Source organism: Ursus arctos, unplaced genomic scaffold (assembly GCF_023065955.2).
Source record: "Ursus arctos isolate Adak ecotype North America unplaced genomic scaffold, UrsArc2.0 scaffold_5, whole genome shotgun sequence".
Classification (NCBI taxonomy): Eukaryota; Metazoa; Chordata; class Mammalia; order Carnivora; family Ursidae; genus Ursus; species Ursus arctos.
Window position 1 is genome coordinate 71,626,453 of NW_026623067.1, and position 12,879 is coordinate 71,639,331.

Here is a 12,879-nt window from a genome sequence, read left to right on the forward strand (position 1 = left end):
CAAGTAAAATCAATACTCGGAATATATTAACAGAGAACAATTAAGACAAATAGATGGAAGTTACAGGAAAATAGGGTTTCACTCAAAAGAAGTTAAAACACTCCCTACAGTTATTTGAAGTCTCACAACTGAAAGGCTTACGAAACCGTAAAGGGTCAGAAGGATACTAGATAAAGACTTCTGGGACGGGGCGCGGTGAGAAACATCCGTTATGTAGAAAGTTGGACTCCACAGTCTCCACGGCCTCTCCACAGTCCCTCAACCCTCAAAGTCTAGATGCCTAATTTCAGTGCCAATGAGGGCACGAGTTTCTGTACACCTGCAGTCCTGCCTGTGGTTTGCAGTGTATCTTTGTTACTTGGTTCAAATTCTTTTCCATGTCCAAATATTCATACTTAATATTCAAATAATAACAAAGCATATAATAAATCTCAATTAAAAAAATTTAGAAGGTTGTTCATGCAACTAATCTGCTTCACCAGTATATATAAACAAGATTTAGTTATATTGGTTATTATGAATAATACTTACAGATAAAAAATTTTTTCTAAATATAATCTTATCTAATTAGGTATGCTAATGATCACTAATTACATGTACAGAGTTAAGGAAAAAAGGACAGCCTTCAAATATCTACATATCAGCTGATTCACACGGGAAAATAAATAACAAACTCTGTATAGAAACTAGATATTTGGGAATTCAGGATATGGAATCTATAATCTAGTGGAAACATCTTTATGCCATGCACCTCATAAAATGTTTCCCAGAAGGCTTCTTTATATCACTCATAATTATATGGTGTATTAAATTCTGCTAGGTGACACCAACAATTTTAATTAAATGAACACTCACAGTTTTTGTTTCTTAACCCTGCAAATCAAGTGGCAGTTATGAAATCTAGAGTATTCCATATTCATGCCCTTGACAATACAATGTGAAAACGGTCGGGTATCCAAACTGCTTTGAACTTCAGATAGTTTTCCTATAAGAAATTCAGATTATCCTCAAGTTTTTATAACCCAATTTCCCTTGGTATAGACTTATTTATTCTGTCAGTCAAAATTACTGAGTATCTATTAATGATATACACTATGTTAGAAACTAAGGCTAAAAGACACTACTCCTAGAGATACCAACAATAGCAACAAACATTTGTTACACTCGTAGTATGCACCAGGCACAACTATGCATTTTACTTGCATTATCTTTTTTAATCAATAATCCATCATAATAGATTTAGAAACCAAGGTTTGCCTGGTCATACATTTGATTAGGAGGTCTGCATAACTCCAAAGGCCACATTCCTAGTCACTATTCTACATATATACTGGAGCTACAAAAAGGATGAACCAACAGAGATAATACAATAAAATCATATGGTAGAGTCAAGTAAAGAACGCAAGAAAGAGACCCTAATTCCACCCAGGAAGGGGTTCCTGAGCCAGGTGCAAAGGCTGTGTTAGTGCTTATCAGAGGTTATTTTTTATCTGAGCCTTAAGGAATGATTTGGAGTTAGCCAGAAGATTGAGGATAAAGGGGAGAGCCAGGAAGAAGCAAGAGAATTTGAAAAGTCACAGAGTTATGAAAGACCAGGTATATGTCAGAATCTACATTTCAGTGTAACTTAAGTGGGAATGGCAGGAAATGAAAACAGACAAACAGGTAGCTGGGAGACATCAGTTGTTTATTAAAGACTTTGACTTGCCAATAAATTTTAATTTTATTTGAAGATAATAAAAAAGTCACTGAAGAATTTTAAGCAAAGGAAGTGATCAAATATGCATTTTTAAAAAATCATTCTAACTACTTTTTTTTTTAACTCTATTTATTTATTTGTCAGAGAGGGAGAGAGCACAAGCAGGGGGAGCAGTGGGCAGAGGGAGAAGCAGTCTCCCTGCGGAGCAAGGAGCCTGATGTAGGACTCGATCCCAGAACCCTGGGATTACGACCCAAGCCAAAGGCAGATGTTCAATCAACTGAGCCACCCAGGTGTCCCTGCTTTTTTTTGTTTGTTTGTTTTAAAGTAGGCTCCATGCCCAGCATGGAGCCCAACATGGGGCTTGAACTCACCACCCTGAGATCAAGACCTGAAGTGAGATCAAGAGTTAGACACTTAACCAACTGAGCCACCCAGGTGCCCCCATTCTACCTGCTTTAATTGGTCAATGGATATGGAGGAAAGAAGATGGATTCAAGATATAAGTTCAGGGACTAGATGAGGGTGAGAAGAGAAAGGAGAACAGAGGAACTATAAAAATGTCCAGGTTCTGATTTAGTCAAACGGGTTGATGGTGGTGCATTTGTTGCAATAATGAAGAAAGTGATAGAAAAACTATGGGGTAAAACAGATGTTCTATTCTGCTTTAGATTGTTGAGACCTAAAGTTGAAGATTAATTATTTTAAATTTAAATAAAGATTGAATCAAGATCCCTCAGCTTTTCATTCAGAGGCCTATCAAATTCAGAAATCAAAAGAGTAGAAACAGCAGCTTTGGATGTCTAAACTTGCACCTATTTATTTATTTATTTATTTATTTATTTTTAGAAGATTTTATTTATTTATTTGACAGAGATAGAGACAGCCAGCGAGAGAGGGAACACCAGCAGGGGGAGTGGGAGAGGAAGAAGCAGGCTTCCAGTGGAGGAGCCTGACGGGGGGCTCGATCCCAGAACCCCGGGATCACGCCCTGAGCCAAAGGCAGACGCCTAACGACTGAGCCACCCAGGCGCCCCCTTTCACCCCTTTAGACTTGGAGAACATAGGGAAAGGGGAGGGATAGGGTCAAATACTGAGTTTCTCTCTACTGGCTTATTTCCTATCAGCAAAGAAGGAATCTCTTTTAAGTGGTAGAAATGATCTGCAGTTGTGAACATGTGAGTGAACACTAGAAACTAGACCTGGAATTCCAAGGTGAAAACAGGCTGTGATGATACAGGGGTGGCTTGCTTAAAGATTTTACCTACTCAAGTGAATGTAACTCAGATATGAAAACGACAGCCAGAAGCTTTGGATTCCAAATCTCCTACCTTGACTGATGGCTCCTTCTTACTACTATAGATAATTTTCTTCTGATGTCTATTTCATCTCCAACTTATAAACGTTTCTGCTAATACCCTGTCTACTATCACCTTCTATGCTTTGAAGAGGTGAATTTGTGGTACACATATATCTGACTAATGGAAACAGGGCTACAACTAGTACATAATTAGGAGAAGATCACTCTTTAGGATACACATATTATACAAGAGCAACACTTTGGACAGTGAATTATTAAATGTTCCCTAGTTGGGATAGCCCAACTAGAAAACGGTGCCCCCTTCCTGGGGACAGACACAATCCCATGATAGGGTGTATTTTCCAGTCCCCAGCCAGCCCCTCAGAAGAACATAACCATACACAGAGATCTTCAATGTAAATAACATCCCATGTTATAATCTTTACAGGCAGTAAAGCACAATCAATATTCCACAGCCTTAGGGCCATTGCACTGCACAACTCCAGGGGACACCAAGCACATGGAAAAGTCGTGAGGGTCTCCCTGGACTCATGTCACATGGCTGCACTGCACAGTAGTTCTCTTTTAAGGGTGGAATTACCATATAATTGTGTAGGTGGTTATTGGGGTAGGAAATCTCTGACAAATGAGACTTTCTTGCAAACCCTTCCTTTGTACACATTGTTCACCAGGTATCTGATCTATCAATTCTACCTACCAATTCAATATCTATTAAATATTCATAATCTAACAATCAATTCAAATTATATCTTGAATCCTTGTCCTTCCCTCCATCTCTGCCTTCTTACTGAGGCACCATCCTGTCTCAGTTAGACCACTGTTCTTATATTTCTACTATTTTCCCTCCTCCAGTATAGTTTCTGCAAATAACCATAGTGATTTTCTTTCAATAAAAATCTGGTCATGTCAACCCTTCTTAAAATGTTCTTAAAATGTTTCAGTGGTTCTGTTTCTCTTAAAACAAAATCCTCAATCCGGTGTCAGCAAAGTGTCTGCATGGTCTCCTCCTGCACATGCTGTTACCTTTGCCTGGAGTTCTCTTCTTTCCAACTTCCACCAGGTCACTCCTGCTCACCTTTCAGGTTTCAATGGAAGTGCCACTTGCTTAGAGAAGCTTCCTAACCTAAATCAAGTCCCACCACAAGGCAGTAATCTCTTATCGTCTCTTGTGCAATTTATAATTAGATATTTATTTGTATCCTGTGTTTAACGCAACTCCCCAGGGTGTAAGTGCTTACCGAGGGGTAAGTGCTGCCGGGACAAGAGCAGTGTCTGCTCTGCTGAACACTGGATCCACTCACTGTACCTAGATCAGTGCCTGCTGTATTTGATGGGTAACAGGGTAGGTAATGGACTCATTAGCCACTAACCCATCAATACATTGCTACAAAACATTCACAGTAAGGATATATGGCCAAAGACTGAATTCTACATATGGGCAAAACTTATGCCCAAGGAGGTCAACTCCCAGATACCCAGATGAAAAAAGAAAAGTCTATGTGGACATGATGGTGGTTTTTGTGGCGGTGGCATTGAAGGTAGCAGTGATGTTGGCAATGGTGATAAAGAGAAATTCTTATTTTTCCTACTTACCATTTTCTGCACAATTTTAGTAACCTATTTTGATGTCAAACTTTATCACAGCCGAGTTCTAACTTCTAAGCATGTAAACTACAGAACATAAAATCCTCCTCTTTGAAAACCATAGGCAGTTTTGACAATATATTTGAATTCATTAACCTCTTAACTCTGGTACAAGTCCATATTCACAAGTATGACAATGATTAAGTTAATGAGTTAATCATTCCCTTCTAGTTACAGTCTTTCTTAATTAGTTGATTTAAATTGGGGAGTGGGAGGAGGAAGGGGAAGAATTTTCTGTGGAGTCTATTTTCATAGTGCCAGATACAATTTCTGAAGGCTTTTTTTTGAAAGATTTAGAAATGTAGACATCTTTTCCATACCGTTGATGATTTTTTTAAGCTACCAAGTCCTACTAAGCCGATTATCATATTTTAGCAAAATATATCACTTGGCAAGCACTTCCTACATGCCTGCCCTGCAGAGACCATCCCTTTAAATTGGGCCCTCCAGGAAACACAAAGAGGCCAAGGGCTGTGACATGGGCTTTACAAGCTTGAGAATTTCAGATTTGTTAGTCATCTAACCAAAAATTAAGGGCTGTGGATCATATTTTCAGGATCAGAGGCATCCCCTGATGCGCCACTCTCTTCCTAGGTTTTAAAAAAGAGGGTGAAAACTTACTCTAATTTCACAACATCAGTTGGACCAGGCCCCACAAATGCCCCATCATGATATTATGCACACTGTTCAAATGATATTATCAGCATTTTCATTTCCCTTGCTCGTTTATGATTTTAAAAGCTCTCTCAAGTGACCTTAAATGCTAGATGATAGTCTCAAATTTCCTCACTTTAATAATTTTTCTCTTATCCATGTGCTTGTTTTTAAATATCCTTGCCCTCCCCCCCACGTAGTGTACATGACTGGGATAGTGCATACTCGTTCTGTACCTTGGGAGTTCAAGAGTCTTTATCATTTTATATCCCAGTGTCTGTAGCAGAAAGAAGCAGAAAGGTAAATTATTTAGTAAAAGAAAACCTGGCTGAAGAAATTGGAAGATGATACCAGAGATTCATTGAGACACTTGAGCAAAGTGATTTATACACAACTTCCCTTTCTTCTTCCACTCTCCTCCACTCCCTAAAACATCTCTCACCCTTTGCTTCTATGAGTCTATTTTACATACCTCATGTGAGTGGAAGCATGTAGTAGTTGTCTTTCTGCGACTGGCTTATTCCACTGAGCATAAAGGCCTCCAGTTTCATCCACATTGTCACATATGCGGGATTTTCTTCTTCATTAAAGCTGAGTAATAAAAGCAGAGAGTGGAATGGTGATTACCGGGGACTTGCGCGACAGGGAAATGGGAAGTTGTTCAACTGATATGTAGTTTCACTTAGCCAGGATGAATAAGTTCTAGAGATCTGCTACACAACATAGTGCCTGTGGTTAATAATACTGTATTGTACAATTAAAAATTTGTTAAGTGGGCAGAGATCAGGTTAAGTGTTCTGACCACAATAATAATAATTTTTTTAATTTCTCACTTTCTCTCTCTCTCCCTTATATCATAATATATATGTATATATATATGTTATATTATATATGTAACTATATATATATATATATATAATTGTTTTCTTCTTACTACTATCTTCAATTCTTAAGATAGAAATCTTACCAGGATGAATTGATTTTTTTTCTTTCTGCTACTTTTTAATCAATCTCAAAACATACTTTGGTTTAAATATTTTTAGGGTTTGTTTTTTGCTTTTTGTGTTTTGTTTTGGTTTTGGTTTCGGTTTTTACTATGCATTAGTCTCCAGGACCCAAAGTAATCAAAACTGGAATTCCATGATGCTATCATTTGGAAGCATAGAAAAGAGATTTTTTTTTTCTTTAGATTTGTTAGATATCACCTAATTGTTTATAAATTTTTACAAATTTATTTTACTTTACAAATGATAATATTAAGGCCTCCATGGGAGTGAATCTCCATAATTCTCTTTAGTAAATTTAAGCCATTATAATAAAGAAAGAAAGCTTTGTAAGGGCAGGAATTTATCCTTTTTCAAAAAGGCCAATGGTCCCAGGACTTCTACCTGGGTCTAGAGAGAGGTCTCATCCTTTGTTTGATTTCTACTTGGCTTACATATCCCCCCTCATGGCAGGGGGAATAGGGTCTCAGTGTAGCTCTGAGGTCCCTAATAGGACCAAGGAGAAGAAAAAGAGGATATGGGGGAAAGAAAAACAAGGTAAGCACGGACTTTGCAAACCATTCTGTCATTTAGTTACTGATTTGCATTTTTTTCACATATTCTGAAAAACAAAGAATATAAGAATGATATGTAAGAAATCAAGAACATTATTCTGAAAAGTATTAACCTAACACTTTTCGCTTTAATACAAAAGAACAATGTTATATTGCTTATATCTTTTCCATTTATTCATATTATATTGCCTGTCATACTGTTTTCATACTAGATTATAAGCATCTCGAAGGCAAGGAACTTGACACGGGGCTCGTACACACTGCTTAGGAATCAGAATGCACCAAATACATATGCACCTCAATGCTAAAGGAAACAGAATCAATCATGACTTAAAATGTCAGTTCAAAGGGAGTTCATAAGAAGGAAAAGGAACATTTCATATTGATTTAGGGGATATTAACTTTACCTGTATTTTGGTAAATAATTCAAAATGTGTTTAAGAAATATTTTTGATAACTTCACACAAATGTTTCCTGTTTATCTGTCATTTTAAAAACTGAAAATAGCAGAGTATGATAATCCCAGCCTAACCTTGTGTGCGTGACTACCTATGAGGTAATGTGTACATTTATTTGTGTATGTGTGAATGTGTGTGTGTATGTATAATGTGTGTACAAATATACGAGACAGTGGAAGGAAAGGAAGCATCTCTGAGCACCTGAGCGGCCCCTTGGCTGACGAGGACTACAGCCAGCCTGGCTTCTTGCCCTTACGATTATATACTTAATCAGTGCCTGCCTTAACACTTGCAAATCAAAAAGCTATCGATTTGCAGCCTTCCTGCCTCAGAATGTGCTATTGGTGGAGAGAGTGTCTGGCAAGAGAGAGAACCCAGGGTGCAAGACACTGGGGGAGGGGGTTGCTCCACTAAGAAACAGGCCACAGGGCTTTCCTCCTCATGATGCATGCAAAAGGAAACCAACAGCTGCAAAACGGAGTAATATAATGCATCCGGTATGATGAGACAAAGAAAAATCTCTCCCCAACAAATAAGAATGTGTAACTCATGAACTTGACGTGATATAGCACAGGATAAAGAAATCATTTAACCATTCTCGGTCCAACAGATCAATATAAGCAGTCAATGTTTAGACTAAAATGGGCACTTTTCACACTGGTTTATGCAATTTGACAATTTCACTTTCTAAATCAATTGGTTTAAGCAGATTGATCTATGTCACCACCTAAATTCTTTCCACATGGATATAGTTTAAGAATGTGACAAGAATCTAAGAAAGCACATATGCATAGTCATTTCATAGATGATTGACCAGAAATGAAATTTCCAACACTAGATAAAACAGTTACAATGATGTGGGTGGCGGGGGGAATTGTGTCTGTAGTTTAAGGCTCGAAAACATATGATCCCTTCGATGTGCATCCAGTTTTGCAGCATTGCCCCGAGGCAGCCTCGCTGTAGAAGGGTAAGGGGCAGGGTAGCAGAGACTCCCTGAAGCAGCTCTGGGCTAAGAAAGGGGCTTTCAGGCCACAACATTCTCACGAGTTCTAAGAAGTCATTCCCAGGGAGAGGGACCACATTCGAAGAGGATTGACAGTTTAGACTGAAAACAGCTTTCAAAGAGACTAATCTTATGAAGTATTGCAAATGAAGAAGGGCAACAGGAGTAGGTGTTCACCTGCCAGTCTCCGCCGTGCAAGATGAGAGCCTGTCTGTACTCACACATGTGCTGACTTAAAAAAAAAAAAAAATCACATAAAAAACAACATCTTTGCTTCGGAGACGTTTTTAACAAGTATTACAGAAAGAGCACCAGCTACCAAAAAGAGTTGCCAAGGCCAGAAGGAGCCATCAATCGAAACAGTTTACATTTCAAAGTTTTTTCCAAGAAGAGTGAAAAACGTCTCCCTGCCTTGATGGGAAACAGAGGCGCTGTAGTAAAGAATCTCTGTGCTGCCTTCTCAGTCAGGTTTCTTTCTCGGGAGTGGCCTTTTAAACCTTAGGTTGGTACCTCCAGGTAGAGAGAAATAGAGGGGTTTGCATCTCCTAGGGCTTGTGCTCTGAGCAGCGTACTAGCCTGTGGAATCGGGATAAAAATCCTCCTCCTTTTATGAGTTTCATAAGAAAAAAGCCTAATTAATTGCTCTTGGGCACTATTTGAGATTAATAGGTCACTTTAACTTCTATACTCCATATTTCCTGACGTCACTTAACAAACAATTATACATATCTGCTTGGGAATGTTCTCCCCCCCACACACACACCCTGAGATAAATTCAGTAATCGACTCTTACTTATCCCAGCCTCTTTTACAATTGAGGAAATGAATGCTAACGATGCTACATTGTAACCAGGGGGTACATTTGTTTGTTTGTCCCTTTGAAAAAAATGGTTTTTTATTTGAAAGAAAAAGTTGTCATGCTTTTCTTTGGACGAGGGAAGAAAAAAAGAACATTTCTTAAATTCAATAACAATTTTCAAAAGGTACACAATCTAATGGATACTTTTGTTTTTAGCTTTTAATTTTCTGCCTAATTTTTCCATGACATTACTAAACACCAAATCTAATTTCCTGAATCTATTAGAATAAATTCTACATACTTTCATTTTTCGTTCTAGAAGCAGGTCAAATGGAAACACTCGTCTAAGGAAAAATTTTAATTTCATAATTAAGACTTGGCGAAAGAAGATAACAGTGGAACCTTTTGTCATTGATATGTGTCCCATGAAAATGGTTATTTGTGCATCTCCCTCCCCCACACAATATGCCAGCAATTCCTCCGCTAGATCCAAATGTGTCACCACATCTCTTTGACCAGTAAACAATTTGTACAACCATAACGAGGACTCAAATGCCCTGATTACCCAGAAGAATTGCCATGACCATTTTCTTAGATTGCAATTGAACAGATTGAAAAGGACCACCCTCTCCTTTTGCACACACGTACATATACTGTTCATTATGATTACAAAGGTCACAGTCACTTTTTTAGATTGACCTATTGATATAAATTACATGATATCACTGAAAAATATTACGAATTTCCATACCAACATGCTTAGTAAATACCATTGGTTCTCAATGAACTCCTTCTGACCTCCTGGTCTGAGGCTGTCACCATATGATGTACATAATTCTCTCAACACTGATCCATTACTTCTGCTCAGTGTTGGGGGTCAGGCCAATAGTGTAAAGTCAAAGATAATTAGCAGCCCTATCAATAACCAGCTACAGAATTGCCGCCTAAGTGACAGGCCAGAAAAGCCAAGAAAAGAGGTAGCAATATAAAGTAGAAGAAAAGTGCCGGTACATTCTGTGGTTCGAGCAGCTGCTATGGACTATCAGCATCACCAGGAGACCTCATTGCATTAGCATAAATTCAAATGACAAATGCACAGTGCTATTCAGAGACTCATTAATTTGCAATGGGTGCAGTGCTCATGACATATTAGTGCAAAATTCAAATGTCTTTGTAGCAATGTGAATTTAGTTGTGAGACCAAAGTCGCTAAAATGAAAATGTGTGGTTTTTTTAGCAGTTTATTAAATTATGAACTGTGATGACTATATCCGTGCATCTTTTTAAGCAGATGAGGTCCAGCGTGCTCCAGCGGCAAATCGCATGGTTTGTGTTGATATTTTCCTGTCAGACAATTTCCAAGCAGCAGATAAGATACTAGACTGTCTGCTTTGCTCTGCTGCATGCGGACTGAGAGCTCCCCCTTCTGGACAAATGACATTGCCACTCTAAAAGAATACGCGACCATTTATTGTCTTCTTTTCTTATCTTTTACAACAGGTTTTGATGCAAAGAATTTCAGTGACTCCCTAAAGCCCAAAGAAAATAATTTGGTATCATTTATTGTAAAGGACAGGATATGATAACTTTCTACAAAATGCAGAAGAGTCACCCTCAATTGAAGCTGGTCTTACATAATTTTATATGAAGCTACTCCAAGACCTCATTTAAAAGCATCTTTTCTAAAATAATTGCCTGATTTATGTATATCAAGAATATAAGCAAAAAACTAAAAATAATTATATTCATATTGCTTCCATGATGCCATAAACAAGCTTACAATTACTAAGCATTCGATTGTATAAAGAGAAAACCATGCATATACATAGACAAAGCCTGTTAAACAAAGCTACCAAGTGTATATTGTACTCAACTCAATTGAATGAGATTATGAACAGACACAGACAAGGAAACCCAGATCATACCTCTGCCACTTGAGTCTGGTGGTCTAATTTTTCTTTTTAACATAACAAATCTTCTGCTCAATTATTTCAAGTTAGTCAAAGCAATTTATTACTGTTGTGCCTTTTAAAAACTGGCATCCCGTATATACATAAATAATGACTCAGATTAGTACGATAATGGTATGAAGGAGGTTAACTTTGTCTGCAGTATTGATATAACCCAAATATATGAAATGTCAACACCTGCACTGCTCAGTATCCAGAATTCCCAGTGTCTTACAGCAGCCCTGAATCCCTATTTATATTACACAAATACATTCATAGCTAATACTTACAAAGACATACATTTAGCATTTTTTCAGTAGAAGCTATAACTTTCCAAATCATGTGGCATTGCTCTACATAAATTGAAAAGCAGGTTACCATTTGAAAACTGCTTTGAGGAGAATAGAAAATCTACAAGTAAGAGATCTGCCCTTTGGCCATTAGAACTAACTAATCTCCACTAGGCTACAAAAAGTGTACGTCTGCAGATCCTTATGAAAATTTATGTTTATCGCTTTCTAAACTTTGAATACATTAAATCATGTAAAAAGGGGGCTATGTCACCCTATTATTGTTTCTAGACTTAATTATGTACTCCCTGAGCACTCGATTTATGGTGAATTTGGGGAAAGCCATTCCACTAAAAGCTGTGTACTTTTAAATTACATTTGATAATATCATTGATGCTGCATGTCATCTTCCACAATTAAAAGTAAGATCATTGCAATCTATTCTACTTACTTGAAATTGAATTGGTCTTGAGTTATTTAGCAGGCTCATTTTATTTTACAGTAACTGCTACATGAAAGATACAGAGCTAATGAGGATTGAGAAGGATCGCTGTACATTAAACATGTGGAAGGAGAATGTAACTCAGCAATACCAAACACCTCTGTAGCAGGATGTCCAGGCATTGTTTTCCCTACTACATTCCTTTTCACCAAGTAATTAGAAACCCAGGCTTACAGACTGGTAGAGCTAGAAGGGCCATTGTTGATCATCTGTCATTTCACAGATACAAGAAGCAGACTCAGAAAAGTTTAGCAAACTTACCAAGATCTAACGGCTAGAAAGTGGTAGAACTGAGAAAAGAGCTCTGGTCTCTAGACTCCCTTCTCAGACTTTAGCACACAAAAGAACCACCTGCAGGCACTGTTAAAACAGGTTCCTGGGCCCTCTCCCAGGGTTTCTGATTCAGTGTTGGGGAAAAGGGGGGATTCTCATTTCTAGCAAGTTTCAGGTAATACTGCTCTTGCTGGCCCAGTGACCACATCTTGAAATCTTGAGAACTACTGCTCTCTAAACCAGTTTTTTGTAAACTGCTGTTATCTTATTCCTACTAACTTTTCTAATCATGATAAGCAAAGCACACTCAAGGTAATAATACCACATTACTTTCCTTTTATCTCTCTAATAGAGGACAGGGCTAATACCTACAGTGTAAAAAGTCTGGAAGGACACAGGGGGGAAAAAATAGCAAGCTACCCAGACCCAGATTAAGGCATTTAGGGACACTAAAGACTGAAAATATTATGGCCACTGAGGTGAATCGTTATCCCTATCCGACCCATCTAAATCTCAAGGTAAAAGCAGTATTAAACCATACACAGTATGAACGAGTCAAAAAGAGCCTTAAAGCCTTAAGGTTCTCTCCTTCTCCCTCTTTCCCTCTCCCCCTCCCAACCCCCAGCCTCAAAGGCCTCTGTGTCACTTATACCTTAGCATTTCCTAGTGTATCTATCAGGTTATTCTAAAGGCAGCTCCACTTCTCGATTTCTAAGCTACCCTTTTTCAT

The 12,879-nt window shown here is 38.0% G+C and overlaps 1 long non-coding RNA gene across 1 annotated transcript in view; it reads right to left on the bottom strand.

The window, feature by feature from the left end:
* Window positions 1-12,879, bottom strand: part of LOC113255117 (uncharacterized) — a 913,389-nt gene that overhangs the window by 799,241 nt on the left and 101,269 nt on the right. Inside the window, exon 4 of the long non-coding RNA XR_007190393.2 lies at window positions 5,791-5,909. This is a non-coding gene — a long non-coding RNA (uncharacterized LOC113255117). The remainder of the gene's footprint in view (window positions 1-5,790; window positions 5,910-12,879) is intronic.